Raw genomic sequence first — 14,954 nt, forward strand, 5'->3', positions numbered from 1 at the left:
TATCGGAAGGGTCTCAGGATTGGATTGGGAAGGAGTTGGATATCACATCTCATGTTATAGGAAGGGTCTCAGGATTGGATGGGAAGAGTTGGAAATCACATCTCATGTTATAGGAAGGGTATCAGGATTGGAATAGGAAGGACTTTGATATCACATCTCACGCTATAGGGAGGGTCTCAGGTTTGGTATTAGAAGCATTGAGATATCACATCTCATGCTATTGGAATGGTCTCAGGATTGGATTGGGAAGGAGTTGGATATCACATCTCATGTTATAGGAAGGGTCTCAGGATTGGATGGGAAGAGTTGGATATAACATCTCATGCTATAGGAAGGGTCTCAGGTTTGGTAGAAGCATTGGGATATCACATCTCATGCTATAGGAAGGGTCTCAGGATTGGAATGGGAAGGAGTTGGATATCACATCTCATGCTAAAGGAAGGGTCTCAGGTTTGGAAGGGGAAGGATTTGGATATCACATCTCAAGTTATAGGACGGGTCAGTGGTTTGTTATTAGAAGCATTGAGATATCACAACTCATGTTATAGGACAGTCTCAGGTTTGGTATTAGAAGCATTGAGATATCATATCTCATGGTATAGTACGGGTCTCAGGATTGGAATTGGAAGGAGTTGGATATCACATCTCATGTTATAGGAAGGATCTCAGGTTTGGTATTAATAGCATTGAGATATCACATCTCATGCTATAGGAAGGGTCTCAGGATTGGAATGGTAAGGAGTTGTATATCACATCTCATGCTATAGGGAGGGTCTCAGGTTTGGTATTAGAAACATTGAGATATCTCATCTCATGGTATAGGAAGGGTCTCAGGATTGGAATCGGAAGGAGTTGGATATAACATCTCATGTTATAGGAAGGGTCTCAGGTTTGGTATTAGAAGCACTGAGATATCAAATCTCATGCTAAATGAAGGGACGCAGGATTGGAATGGGAAGGAGTTGGATATCACATTTCATGCTATAGGAACGGTCCAACTTTGGTATTAGAAGCATTGAGATATCACATCTCATGGAAGGGGCTCAGGATTGGAATGGGAAGGAGTTGGATATCATATCTCAGGTTATAGGAATGATCCCAGGTTTGGTATTAAGAGCATTGAGATATCACATCTCATGCTATAGGAAGGGTCTCGGGATTGGAATGGGAAGGAGTTGGATATCACATCTCATGCTATAGGAAGGGTCTCAGGTTTGGTAGAAGCATTGAGATATCACATCTCATGCTATCGGAAGGGCCTCATGATTGGAATGGGAAGGAGTTGGATATCACATCTCAGGCTATGGGAAGGGTCAAAGGATTGGAATGGGAAGGAGTTGGATATCACATCTCATGCTATAGGGAGGGTCTCAGGTTTGGTATTAATAGCATTGAGATATCACATCTCATGCTATAGGAAGGGCCTCATGATTGGAATGGGAAGGAGTTGGATATCACATCTCATGCTATCGGAAGGGTCTCAGGATTGGATTGGGAAGGACTTTGATATCACATCTCGCTATAGGGAGGGTCTCAGGTTTGATATTAGAAGCATTGAGATATCACATCTCATGCTATCATAAGGGTCTCAGGATAGGAATGGGAAGGAGTTGGATATCACATCTCATGCTATAGGAAGGGTCACAGGTTGGAATTGGAAGGAGTTGGATATCACATCTCATGTTATAGGAAGGGTATCAGGATTGGAATGGGAAGGACTTTGATATCACATCTCGCTATAGGGAGGGTCTCAGGTTTGATATTAGAAGCATTGAGATATCACATCTCATGCTATCATAAGGGTCTCAGGATAGGAATGGGAAGGAGTTGGATATCACATCTCATGCTATAGGAAGGGTCTCATGATTGGAATGGGGAGGATTTGGATATCACATCTCATGTTATAGGAAGGGTCTCAGGTTTGTTATTAGAAGCATTGAGATATATCTCATGCTATCGGAAGGGTCTCAGGATTGGATTGGGAAGGAGTTGGATATCACATCTCATGTTATAGGAAGGGTCTCAGGTTTGGTATTAGAAGCATTGAGATATCACATCTCATGCTATCGGAAGGGTCACAGGTTGGAATTGGAAGGAGTTGGATATCACATTTCATGCTTTCGGAATTGTCTCAGGATTGGAATGGGAAGGAGTTGGATATCACATCTCATGCTATAGGGAGGGTCTCAGGTTTGATATTAGAAGCATTGATATAGCATATCTCATGCTATCGGAAGGGTCTCAGGATTGGATTGGGAAGGAGTTGGATATCACATCTCATGTTATAGGACGGGTCTCAGGATTGGATGGGAAGAGTTGGATATCACATCTCATGCTATAGGAAGGGTCTCTGGTTTGGTAGAAGCATTGGGTTATCACATCTCATACTATAGGAAGGGTCTCAGGATTGGAATGGGAAGGAGTTGGATATCACATCTCATGCTAAAGGAAGGGTCTCAGGATTGGATTGGGAAGGAGTTGGATATCACATCTCAAGTTATAGGACGGGTCTGTGGTTTGGTATTAGAAGCATTGAGATATCATATCTCATGCTATCGGAAGGGTCTCAGGATTGTATTGGGAAGGAGTTGGATATCACATATGTTATAGGAAGGCTCTCAGGTTTGTTATTAGAAGCATTGAGATATCACATCTCATGTTATAGGACAGTCTCAGGTTTGGTATTAGAAGCATTGAGATATCATATCTCATGGTATAGGACGGGTCTCAGGATTGGAATGGGAAGGAGTTGGATATGACATCTCATGCTAAAGGAAGGGTCTCAGGTTTGGAAGGGGAAGGATTTGGATATCACATCTCAATTTATAGGACGGGTCTGTGGTTTGGTATTAGAAGCATTGAGATATCATATCTCATGCTATCGGAAGGGTCTCAGGATTGGATTGGGAAGGAGTTGGATATCTCATCTCATGTTATAGGAAGGGTCTCAGGATTGGAATGGGAAGGATTTGGATATCACATCTCATGTTATAGGAAGGGTCTCAGGTTTGTTTTTAGAAGCATTGAGATATCGCATCTCATGTTATAGGACAGTCTCAGGTTTGGTATTAGACGCATTGAGATATCATATCTCATGGTATAGGACGGGTCTCAGGATTGGAATGGGAAGGAGTTGGATATCACATCTCATGCTATAGGTGGGTCTGAGGATTGGAATGGGAAGGATTTGGATATCACATCTCATGTTATAGGAAGTGTCTCAGGTTTGTTATTAGAAGCATTGAGATATCACATCTCATGGTATAGGACGGGTCTCAGGATTGGAATGGGAAGGAGTTGTATATCACATATCATGCTATAGGAATGGTCTCAGGATTGGAATGGGAAGTAGTTTGATATCACATCTCATGCCATAGGAAGGTCTCAGGTATGGTAGAAGCATTAAAAAATCACATCTCATGCTATCGGAAGGGTCTCAGGATTGGATTGGGAAGGAGTTGGATATCCCATCTCATGCTATAGGACGGGTCACAGGTTGGAATTGGAAGGAGTTGGATATCACATATGCTATCGGAAGGGTCTCAGGATTGGAATGGGAAGGAGTTGGATATCACATCTCATGCTATAGGGAGGGTCTCAGGTTTGATATTAGAAGCATTGAGATATCACATCTCATGCTATAGGAAGGGTCTCAGGATTGGAATGGGAAGGATTTGGATATCACATCTCATGTTATAGGAAGGGTCTCAGGTTTGTTTTTAGAAGCATTGAGATATCCCATCTCATGCTATAGGACGGGTCACAGGTTGGAATTGGAAGGAGTTGGATATCACATATGCTATCGGAAGGGTCTCAGGATTGGAATGGGAAGGAGTTGGATATCACATCTCATGCTATAGGGAGGGTCTCAGGTTTGATATTAGAAGCATTGAGATATCACATCTCATGCTATAGGAAGGGTCTCGGGATTGTATTGGGAAGGAGTTGGATATCACATATGTTATAGGAAGGCTCTCAGGTTTGTTATTAGAAGCATTGAGATATCACATCTCATGTTATAGGACAGTCTCAGGTTTGGTATTAGAAGCATTGAGATATCATATCTCATGGTATAGGACGGGTCTCAGGATTGGAATGGGAAGGAGTTGGATATGACATCTCATGCTAAAGGAAGGGTCTCAGGTTTGGAAGGGGAAGGATTTGGATATCACATCTCAATTTATAGGACGGGTCTGTGGTTTGGTATTAGAAGCATTGAGATATCATATCTCATGCTATCGGAAGGGTCTCAGGATTGGATTGGGAAGGAGTTGGATATCTCATCTCATGTTATAGGAAGGGTCTCAGGATTGGAATGGGAAGGATTTGGATATCACATCTCATGTTATAGGAAGGGTCTCAGGTTTGTTTTTAGAAGCATTGAGATATCGCATCTCATGTTATAGGACAGTCTCAGGTTTGGTATTAGACGCATTGAGATATCATATCTCATGGTATAGGACGGGTCTCAGGATTGGAATGGGAAGGAGTTGGATATCACATCTCATGCTATAGGTGGGTCTGAGGATTGGAATGGGAAGGATTTGGATATCACATCTCATGTTATAGGAAGTGTCTCAGGTTTGTTATTAGAAGCATTGAGATATCACATCTCATGGTATAGGACGGGTCTCAGGATTGGAATGGGAAGGAGTTGTATATCACATATCATGCTATAGGAATGGTCTCAGGATTGGAATGGGAAGTAGTTTGATATCACATCTCATGCCATAGGAAGGTCTCAGGTATGGTAGAAGCATTAAAAAATCAAATCTCATGCTATCGGAAGGGTCTCAGGATTGGATTGGGAAGGAGTTGGATATCCCATCTCATGCTATAGGACGGGTCACAGGTTGGAATTGGAAGGAGTTGGATATCACATATGCTATCGGAAGGGTCTCAGGATTGGAATGGGAAGGAGTTGGATATCACATCTCATGCTATAGGGAGGGTCTCAGGTTTGATATTAGAAGCATTGAGATATCACATCTCATGCTATAGGAAGGGTCTCAGGATTGGAATGGGAAGGATTTGGATATCACATCTCATGTTATAGGAAGGGTCTCAGGTTTGTTTTTAGAAGCATTGAGATATCCCATCTCATGCTATAGGACGGGTCACAGGTTGGAATTGGAAGGAGTTGGATATCACATATGCTATCGGAAGGGTCTCAGGATTGGAATGGGAAGGAGTTGGATATCACATCTCATGCCATAGGAAGGGTCTCAGGTTTGGTAGAAGCATTGGGATATCACATCTCATGCTATAGGAAGGGTCTCAGGATTGGAATGGGAAGGAGTTGGATATCACATCTCATGATAAAGGAAGGGTCTCAGGTTTGGAAGGGGAAGGATTTGGATATCACATCTCAAGTTATAGGACGGGTCTGTGGTTTGCTAGTAGAAGCATTGAGATATCATATCTCATGCTATCGGAAGGGTCTCAGGATTGGATTGGGAAGGAGTTGGATATCACATCTCATGTTATAGGAAGGGCCTCAAGATTGGAATGGGAAGGACTTGGATATCACATCTCATGTTATAGGAAGGGTCCCAGGTTTGTTATTAGAAGCATTGAGATATCACATCTCATGTTATAGGACAGTCTCAGGTTTGGTATTAGAAGCATTGAGATATCATATCTCATGGTATAGGACGGGTCTCGGGATTGGAATGGGAAGGAGTTGGATATCACATCTCATGGTATAGGACGGGTCTCAGGATTGGAATGGGAAGGAGTTTGATATCACATCTCATGCCATAGGAAGGTCTTCTCAGGTATGGTAGAAGCATTAAGATATAACATCTCATGCTATCGGAAGGGTCTCAGGATTGGATTGGGAAGGAGTTGGATATCACATCTCATGTTATAGGAAGGGTCTCAGGATTGGATGGGAAGAGTTGGATATCACATCTCATGCTATAGGAAGGGTCTCAGGTTTGGTAGAAGCATTGAGATATCACATCTCATGCTATTTGAAGGGTCTCAGGATTGGAATGGGAAGGAGTTGGATATCACATCTCATGATAAAGGAAGGGTCTCAGGTTTGGAAGGGGAAGGATTTGGATATCACATCTCAAGTTATAGGACGGGTCTGTGGTTTGGTATTAGAAGCATTGAGATATCATATCTCATGCTATCGGAAGGGTCTCAGGATTGGATTGGGAAGGAGTTGGATATCACATCTCATGTTATAGGAAGGGTTTCAAGATTGGAATGGGAAGGACTTGGATATCACATCTCATGTTATAGGAAGGGTCTCAGGTTTGTTATTAAAAGCATTGAGATATCACATCTCATGTTATAGGACAGTCTCAGGTTTGGTATTAGAAGCATTGAGATATAACATCTCATAGTATAGGACGGGTGTCAGGATTGGAATGGGAAGGAGTTGGATATCACATCTCATGCTATAGGAAGGGTCTCAGGTTTGGTAGAAGCATTGAGATATCACATCTCATGCTATCGGAAAGGTCTCAGGATTGGATTGGGAAGGAGTTGGATATCACATCTCATGTTATAGGAAGGATCTCAGGTTTGGTATTAATAGCATTGAGATATCACATCCCATGCTATAGGAAGGGTCTCAGGATTGGAATGGGAAGGAGTTGGATATCACATCTCATGCTATAGAAAGGGTCTCAGGTTTGGTAGAAGCAATAGGATATCACATCTCATGCTATAGGAAGGGTCTCAGGATTGGAATGGGAAGGATTTGGATATCACATCTCATGCTAAAGGAAGGGTCTCAGGTTTGGAAGGGGGAGGATTTGGATATCACATCTCAATTTATAGGACGGGTCTATGGTTTGGTATTAGAAGCATTGAGGTATCATATCTCATGCTATCGGAAGGGTCTCAGGATTGGATTGGGAAGGAGTTGGATATCACATCTCATGTTATAGGAAGGGTCTCAGGATTGGATGGGAAGAGTTGGATATCACATCTCATGCTAAAGGAAGGGTCTCAGGTTTGGTAGAAGCATTGCCATATCACATCTCATGCTATAGGAAGGGTCTCAGGATTGGAATGGGAAGGAGTTGGATATCACATCTCATGCTAAAGGAAGGGTCTCAGGATTGGAATGGGAAGGATTTGAATATCACATCTCATGTTATAGGAAGGGTCTCAGGTTTGTTATTAGAAGCAATGAGATATCATATCTTATGCTATCGGAAGGGTCTCAGGATTGGATTGGGAAGGAGTTGGATATCACATCTCATGTTACAGGAAGGGTCTCAGGATTAGAATGGGAAGGAGTTGGATATCACATCTCAGGCTATGGGAAGGGTCAAAGGATTGGAATGGGAAGGAGTTGGATATCACATCCCATGCTATAGGGAGGGTCTCAGGTTTGGTATTAATAGCATTGAGATATCACATCTCATGCTATAGGAAGGGCCTCATGATTGGAATGGGAAGGAGTTGGATATCACATCTCATGCTATCGGAAGGGTCTCAGGATTGGATTGGGAAGGACTTTGATATCACATCTCGCTATAGGGAGGGTCTCAGGTTTGATATTAGAAGCATTGAGATATCACATCTCATGCTATCATAAGGGTCTCAGGATAGGAATGGGAAGGAGTTGGATATCACATCTCATGCTATAGGAAGGGTCACAGGTTGGAATTGGAAGGAGTTGGATATCACATCTCATGTTATAGGAAGGGTATCAGGATTGGAATGGGAAGGACTTTGATATCACATCTCGCTATAGGGAGGGTCTCAGGTTTGATATTAGAAGCATTGAGATATCACATCTCATGCTATCATAAGGGTCTCAGGATAGGAATGGGAAGGAGTTGGATATCACATCTCATGCTATAGGAAGGGTCTCATGATTGGAATGGGGAGGATTTGGATATCACATCTCATGTTATAGGAAGGGTCTCAGGTTTGTTATTAGAAGCATTGAGATATATCTCATGCTATCGGAAGGGTCTCAGGATTGGATTGGGAAGGAGTTGGATATCACATCTCATGTTATAGGAAGGGTCTCAGGTTTGGTATTAGAAGCATTGAGATATCACATCTCATGCTATCGGAAGGGTCACAGGTTGGAATTGGAAGGAGTTGGATATCACATTTCATGCTTTCGGAATTGTCTCAGGATTGGAATGGGAAGGAGTTGGATATCACATCTCATGCTATAGGGAGGGTCTCAGGTTTGATATTAGAAGCATTGATATAGCATATCTCATGCTATCGGAAGGGTCTCAGGATTGGATTGGGAAGGAGTTGGATATCACATCTCATGTTATAGGACGGGTCTCAGGATTGGATGGGAAGAGTTGGATATCACATCTCATGCTATAGGAAGGGTCTCTGGTTTGGTAGAAGCATTGGGTTATCACATCTCATACTATAGGAAGGGTCTCAGGATTGGAATGGGAAGGAGTTGGATATCACATCTCATGCTAAAGGAAGGGTCTCAGGATTGGATTGGGAAGGAGTTGGATATCACATCTCAAGTTATAGGACGGGTCTGTGGTTTGGTATTAGAAGCATTGAGATATCATATCTCATGCTATCGGAAGGGTCTCAGGATTGTATTGGGAAGGAGTTGGATATCACATATGTTATAGGAAGGCTCTCAGGTTTGTTATTAGAAGCATTGAGATATCACATCTCATGTTATAGGACAGTCTCAGGTTTGGTATTAGAAGCATTGAGATATCATATCTCATGGTATAGGACGGGTCTCAGGATTGGAATGGGAAGGAGTTGGATATGACATCTCATGCTAAAGGAAGGGTCTCAGGTTTGGAAGGGGAAGGATTTGGATATCACATCTCAATTTATAGGACGGGTCTGTGGTTTGGTATTAGAAGCATTGAGATATCATATCTCATGCTATCGGAAGGGTCTCAGGATTGGATTGGGAAGGAGTTGGATATCTCATCTCATGTTATAGGAAGGGTCTCAGGATTGGAATGGGAAGGATTTGGATATCACATCTCATGTTATAGGAAGGGTCTCAGGTTTGTTTTTAGAAGCATTGAGATATCGCATCTCATGTTATAGGACAGTCTCAGGTTTGGTATTAGACGCATTGAGATATCATATCTCATGGTATAGGACGGGTCTCAGGATTGGAATGGGAAGGAGTTGGATATCACATCTCATGCTATAGGTAGGGTCTCAGGATTGGAATGGGAAGGATTTGGATATCACATCTCATGTTATAGGAAGTGTCTCAGGTTTGTTATTAGAAGCATTGAGATATCACATCTCATGGTATAGGACGGGTCTCAGGATTGGAATGGGAAGGAGTTGTATATCACATATCATGCTATAGGAATGGTCTCAGGATTGGAATGGGAAGTAGTCTGATATCACATCTCATGCCATAGGAAGGTCTCAGGTATGGTAGAAGCATTAAAAAATCACATCTCATGCTATCGGAAGGGTCTCAGGATTGGATTGGGAAGGAGTTGGATATCCCATCTCATGCTATAGGACGGGTCACAGGTTGGAATTGGAAGGAGTTGGATATCACATATGCTATCGGAAGGGTCTCAGGATTGGAATGGGAAGGAGTTGGATATCACATCTCATGCTATAGGGAGGGTCTCAGGTTTGATATTAGAAGCATTGAGATATCATATCTCATGCTATCGGAAGGGTCTCAGGATTGGATTGGGAAGGAGTTGGATATCACATCCCATGTTATAGGAAGGGTCTCAGGATTGGATGGGAAGAGTTGGATATCACATCTCATGCCATAGGAAGGGTCTCAGGTTTGGTAGAAGCATTGGGATATCACATCTCATGCTATAGGAAGGGTCTCAGGATTGGAATGGGAAGGAGTTGGATATCACATCTCATGATAAAGGAAGGGTCTCAGGTTTGGAAGGGGAAGGATTTGGATATCACATCTCAAGTTATAGGACGGGTCTGTGGTTTGCTAGTAGAAGCATTGAGATATCATATCTCATGCTATCGGAAGGGTCTCAGGATTGGATTGGGAAGGAGTTGGATATCACATCTCATGTTATAGGAAGGGCCTCAAGATTGGAATGGGAAGGACTTGGATATCACATCTCATGTTATAGGAAGGGTCCCAGGTTTGTTATTAGAAGCATTGAGATATCACATCTCATGTTATAGGACAGTCTCAGGTTTGGTATTAGAAGCATTGAGATATCATATCTCATGGTATAGGATGGGTCTCGGGATTGGAATGGGAAGGAGTTGGATATCACATCTCATGGTATAGGACGGGTCTCAGGATTGGAATGGGAAGGAGTTTGATATCACATCTCATGCCATAGGAAGGTCTTCTCAGGTATGGTAGAAGCATTAAGATATAACATCTCATGCTATCGGAAGGGTCTCAGGATTGGATTGGGAAGGAGTTGGATATCACATCTCATGTTATAGGAAGGGTCTCAGGATTGGATGGGAAGAGTTGGATATCACATCTCATGCTATAGGAAGGGTCTCAGGTTTGGTAGAAGCATTGAGATATCACATCTCATGCTATTTGAAGGGTCTCAGGATTGGAATGGGAAGGAGTTGGATATCACATCTCATGATAAAGGAAGGGTCTCAGGTTTGGAAGGGGAAGGATTTGGATATCACATCTCAAGTTATAGGACGGGTCTGTGGTTTGGTATTAGAAGCATTGAGATATCATATCTCATGCTATCGGAAGGGTCTCAGGATTGGATTGGGAAGGAGTTGGATATCACATCTCATGTTATAGGAAGGGTTTCAAGATTGGAATGGGAAGGACTTGGATATCACATCTCATGTTATAGGAAGGGTCTCAGGTTTGTTATTAAAAGCATTGAGATATCACATCTCATGTTATAGGACAGTCTCAGGTTTGGTATTAGAAGCATTGAGATATAACATCTCATAGTATAGGACGGGTGTCAGGATTGGAATGGGAAGGAGTTGGATATCACATCTCATGCTATAGGAAGGGTCTCAGGTTTGGTAGAAGCATTGAGATATCACATCTCATGCTATCGGAAAGGTCTCAGGATTGGATTGGGAAGGAGTTGGATATCACATCTCATGTTATAGGAAGGATCTCAGGTTTGGTATTAATAGCATTGAGATATCACATCCCATGCTATAGGAAGGGTCTCAGGATTGGAATGGGAAGGAGTTGGATATCACATCTCATGCTATAGAAAGGGTCTCAGGTTTGGTAGAAGCAATAGGATATCACATCTCATGCTATAGGAAGGGTCTCAGGATTGGAATGGGAAGGATTTGGATATCACATCTCATGCTAAAGGAAGGGTCTCAGGTTTGGAAGGGGGAGGATTTGGATATCACATCTCAATTTATAGGACGGGTCTATGGTTTGGTATTAGAAGCATTGAGGTATCATATCTCATGCTATCGGAAGGGTCTCAGGATTGGATTGGGAAGGAGTTGGATATCACATCTCATGTTATAGGAAGGGTCTCAGGATTGGATGGGAAGAGTTGGATATCACATCTCATGCTAAAGGAAGGGTCTCAGGTTTGGTAGAAGCATTGCCATATCACATCTCATGCTATAGGAAGGGTCTCAGGATTGGAATGGGAAGGAGTTGGATATCACATCTCATGCTAAAGGAAGGGTCTCAGGATTGGAATGGGAAGGATTTGAATATCACATCTCATGTTATAGGAAGGGTCTCAGGTTTGTTATTAGAAGCAATGAGATATCATATCTTATGCTATCGGAAGGGTCTCAGGATTGGATTGGGAAGGAGTTGGATATCACATCTCATGTTACAGGAAGGGTCTCAGGATTAGAATGGGAAGGAGTTGGATATCATATCTCATGCTATAGGAAGGGTCACAGGTTGGAATTGGAAGGAGTTGGATATCACATCTCATGCTATAGGGAGGGTCTCAGGTTTGATATTAGAAGCATTGAGATATCATATCTCATGCTATCGGAAGGGTCTCAGGATTGGATTGGGAAGGAGTTGGATATCACATCTCATGTTATAGGAAGGGTCTCAGGATTGGATCGGAAGAGTTGGATATCACATCTCATGCTATAGGAAGGGTCTCAGGTTTGGTAGAAGCATTGGGATATCACATCTCATGCTATAGGAAGGGTCTCAGGATTGGAATGGGAAGGAGTTGGATATCACATCTCATGATAAAGGAAGGGTCTCAGGTTTGGAAGGGGAAGGATTTGGATATCACATCTCAAGTTATAGGACGGGTCTGTGGTTTGGTATTAGAAGCATTGAGATATCACATCTCATGTTATAGGACAGTCTCAGGTTTGGTATTAGAAGCATTGAGATATCACATCTCATGTTATAGGACAGTCTCAGGTTTGGTATTAGAAGCATTGAGATATAACATCTCATAGTATAGGACGGGTCCCAGGATTGGAATTGGAAGGAGTTGGATATCACATCTCATGTTATAGGAAGGGTATCAGGATTGGAATGGGAAGGTCTTTGATATCACATCTCACGCTATAGGGAGGGTCTCAGGTTTGGTATTAGAAGCATTGAGATATCACATCTCATGCTATCGGAAGGGTCTCAGGATTGGATTGGGAAGGAGTTGGATATCACATCTCATGTTATAGGAAGGGTCTCACGATTGGATGGGAAGAGTTGGAAATCACATCTCATGTTATAGAAAGGGTATCAGGATTGGAATGGGAAGGACTTTGATATCACATCTCACGCTATAGGGAGGGTCTCAGGTTTGGTATTAGAAGCATTGAGATATCACATCTCATGCTATTGGAAGGGTCTCAGGATTGGATTGGGAAGGAGTTGGATATCACATCTCATGTTATAGGAAGGGTCTCAGGATTGGATGGGAAGAGTTGGATATCACATCTCATGTTATAGGAAGGGTATCAGGATTGGAATGGGAAGGACTTTGATATCACATCTCACGCTATAGGGAGGGTCTCAGGTTTGGTATTAATAGCATTGAGATATCACATCTCATGCTATAGGAAGGGTCTCAGGATTGGATGGGAAGGAGTGGATTTCACATTTCATGCTATAGGAAGGGTCTCAGGTTTGGTAGAAGCATTGAGATATCACATCTCATGCTATAGGAAGGGCCTCATGATTGGAATGGGAAGGAGTTGGATATCACATCTCATGCTATCGGAAGGGTCTCAGGATTGGATTGGGAAGGAGTTGGATATCCCATCTCATTCTATAGGAAGGGTCACAGGTTGGAATTGGAAGGAGTTGGATATCACATCTCATGTTATAGGAAGGGTATCAGGATTGGAATGGGAAGGACTTTGATATCACATCTCGCTATAGGGAGGGTCTCAGGTTTGATATTAGAAGCATTGAGATATCACATCTCATGCTATCATAAGGGTCTCAGGATAGGAATGGGAAGGAGTTGGATATCACATCTCATGCTATAGGAAGGGTCTCATGATTGGAATGGGAAGGATTTGGATATCACATCTCATGTTATAGGAAGGGTCTCAGGTTTGTTATTAGAAGCATTGAGATATATCTCATGCTATCGGAAGGGTCTCAGGATTGGATTGGGAAGGAGTTGGATATCACATCTCATGTTATAGGAAGGGTCTCAGGTTTGGTATTAGAAGCATTGAGATATCACATCTCATGCTATCGGAAGGGTCACAGGTTGGAATTGGAAGGAGTTGGATATCACATCTCATGCTATCGGAAGGGTCTCAGGATTGGAATGGGAAGGAGTTGGATATCACATCTCATGCTATAGGGAGGGTCTCAGGAATGATATTAGAAGCATTGAGATAGCATATCTCATGCTATCGGAAGGGTCTCAGGATTGGATTGGGAAGGAGTTGGATATCACATCTCATGTTATAGGAAGGGTCTCAGGATTGGATGGGAAGAGTTGGATATCACATCTCATGCCATAGGAAGGGTCTCAGGTTTGGTAGAAGCATTGGGATATCACATCTCATGCTGTAGGAAGGGTCTCAGGATTGGAATGGGAAGGAGTTGGATATCACATCTCATGATAAAGGAAGGGTCTCAGGTTTGGAAGGGGAAGGATTTGGATATCACATCTCAAGTTATAGGACGGGTCTGTGGTTTGCTATTAGAAGCATTGAGATATCATATCTCATGCTATCGGAAGGGTCTCAGGATTGGATTGGGAAGGAGTTGGATATCACATCTCATGTTATAGGAAGGGCCTCAAGATTGGAATGGGAAGGACTTGGATATCACATCTCACGTTATAGGAATGGTCTCAGGTTTGTTATTAGAAGCATTGAGATATCACATCTCATGTTATAGGACAGTCTCAGGTTTGGTATTAGAAGCATTGAGATGTCATATCTCATGGTATAGGACGGGTCTCAGGATTGGAATGGGAAGGAGTTGGATATGACATCTCATGCTAAAGGAAGGGTCTCAGGTTTGGAAGGGGAAGGATTTGGATATCACATCTCAATTTATAGGACGGGTCTGTGGTTTGGTATTAGAAGCATTGAGATATCATATCTCATGCTATCGGAAGGGTCTCAGGATTGGATTGGGAAGGAGTTGGATATCTCATCTCATGTTATAGGAAGGGTCTCAGGATTGGAATGGGAAGGATTTGGATATCACATCTCATGTTATAGGAAGGGTCTCAGGTTTGTTTTTAGAAGCATTGAGATATCGCATCTCATGTTATAGGACAGTCTCAGGTTTGGTATTAGACGCATTGAGATATCATATCTCATGGTATAGGACGGGTCTCAGGATTGGAATGGGAAGGAGTTGGATATCACATCTCATGCTATAAGTTGGGTCTCAGGATTGGAATGGGAAGGATTTGGATATCACATCTCATGTTATAGGAAGTGTCTCAGGTTTGTTATTAGAAGCATTGAGATATCACATCTCATGTTATAGGACAGTCTCAGGTTTGGTATTAGAAGCATTGAGATATCACATCTCATGGTATAGGACGGGTCTCAGGATTGGAATGGGAAGGAGTTGGATATCACATATCATGCTA

This window comes from Ambystoma mexicanum, chromosome 5q (genome assembly GCF_040938575.1).
Source record: "Ambystoma mexicanum isolate Mex_15411 chromosome 5q, UKY_AmexF1_1, whole genome shotgun sequence".
Lineage (NCBI taxonomy): Eukaryota > Metazoa > Chordata > Amphibia > Caudata > Ambystomatidae > Ambystoma > Ambystoma mexicanum.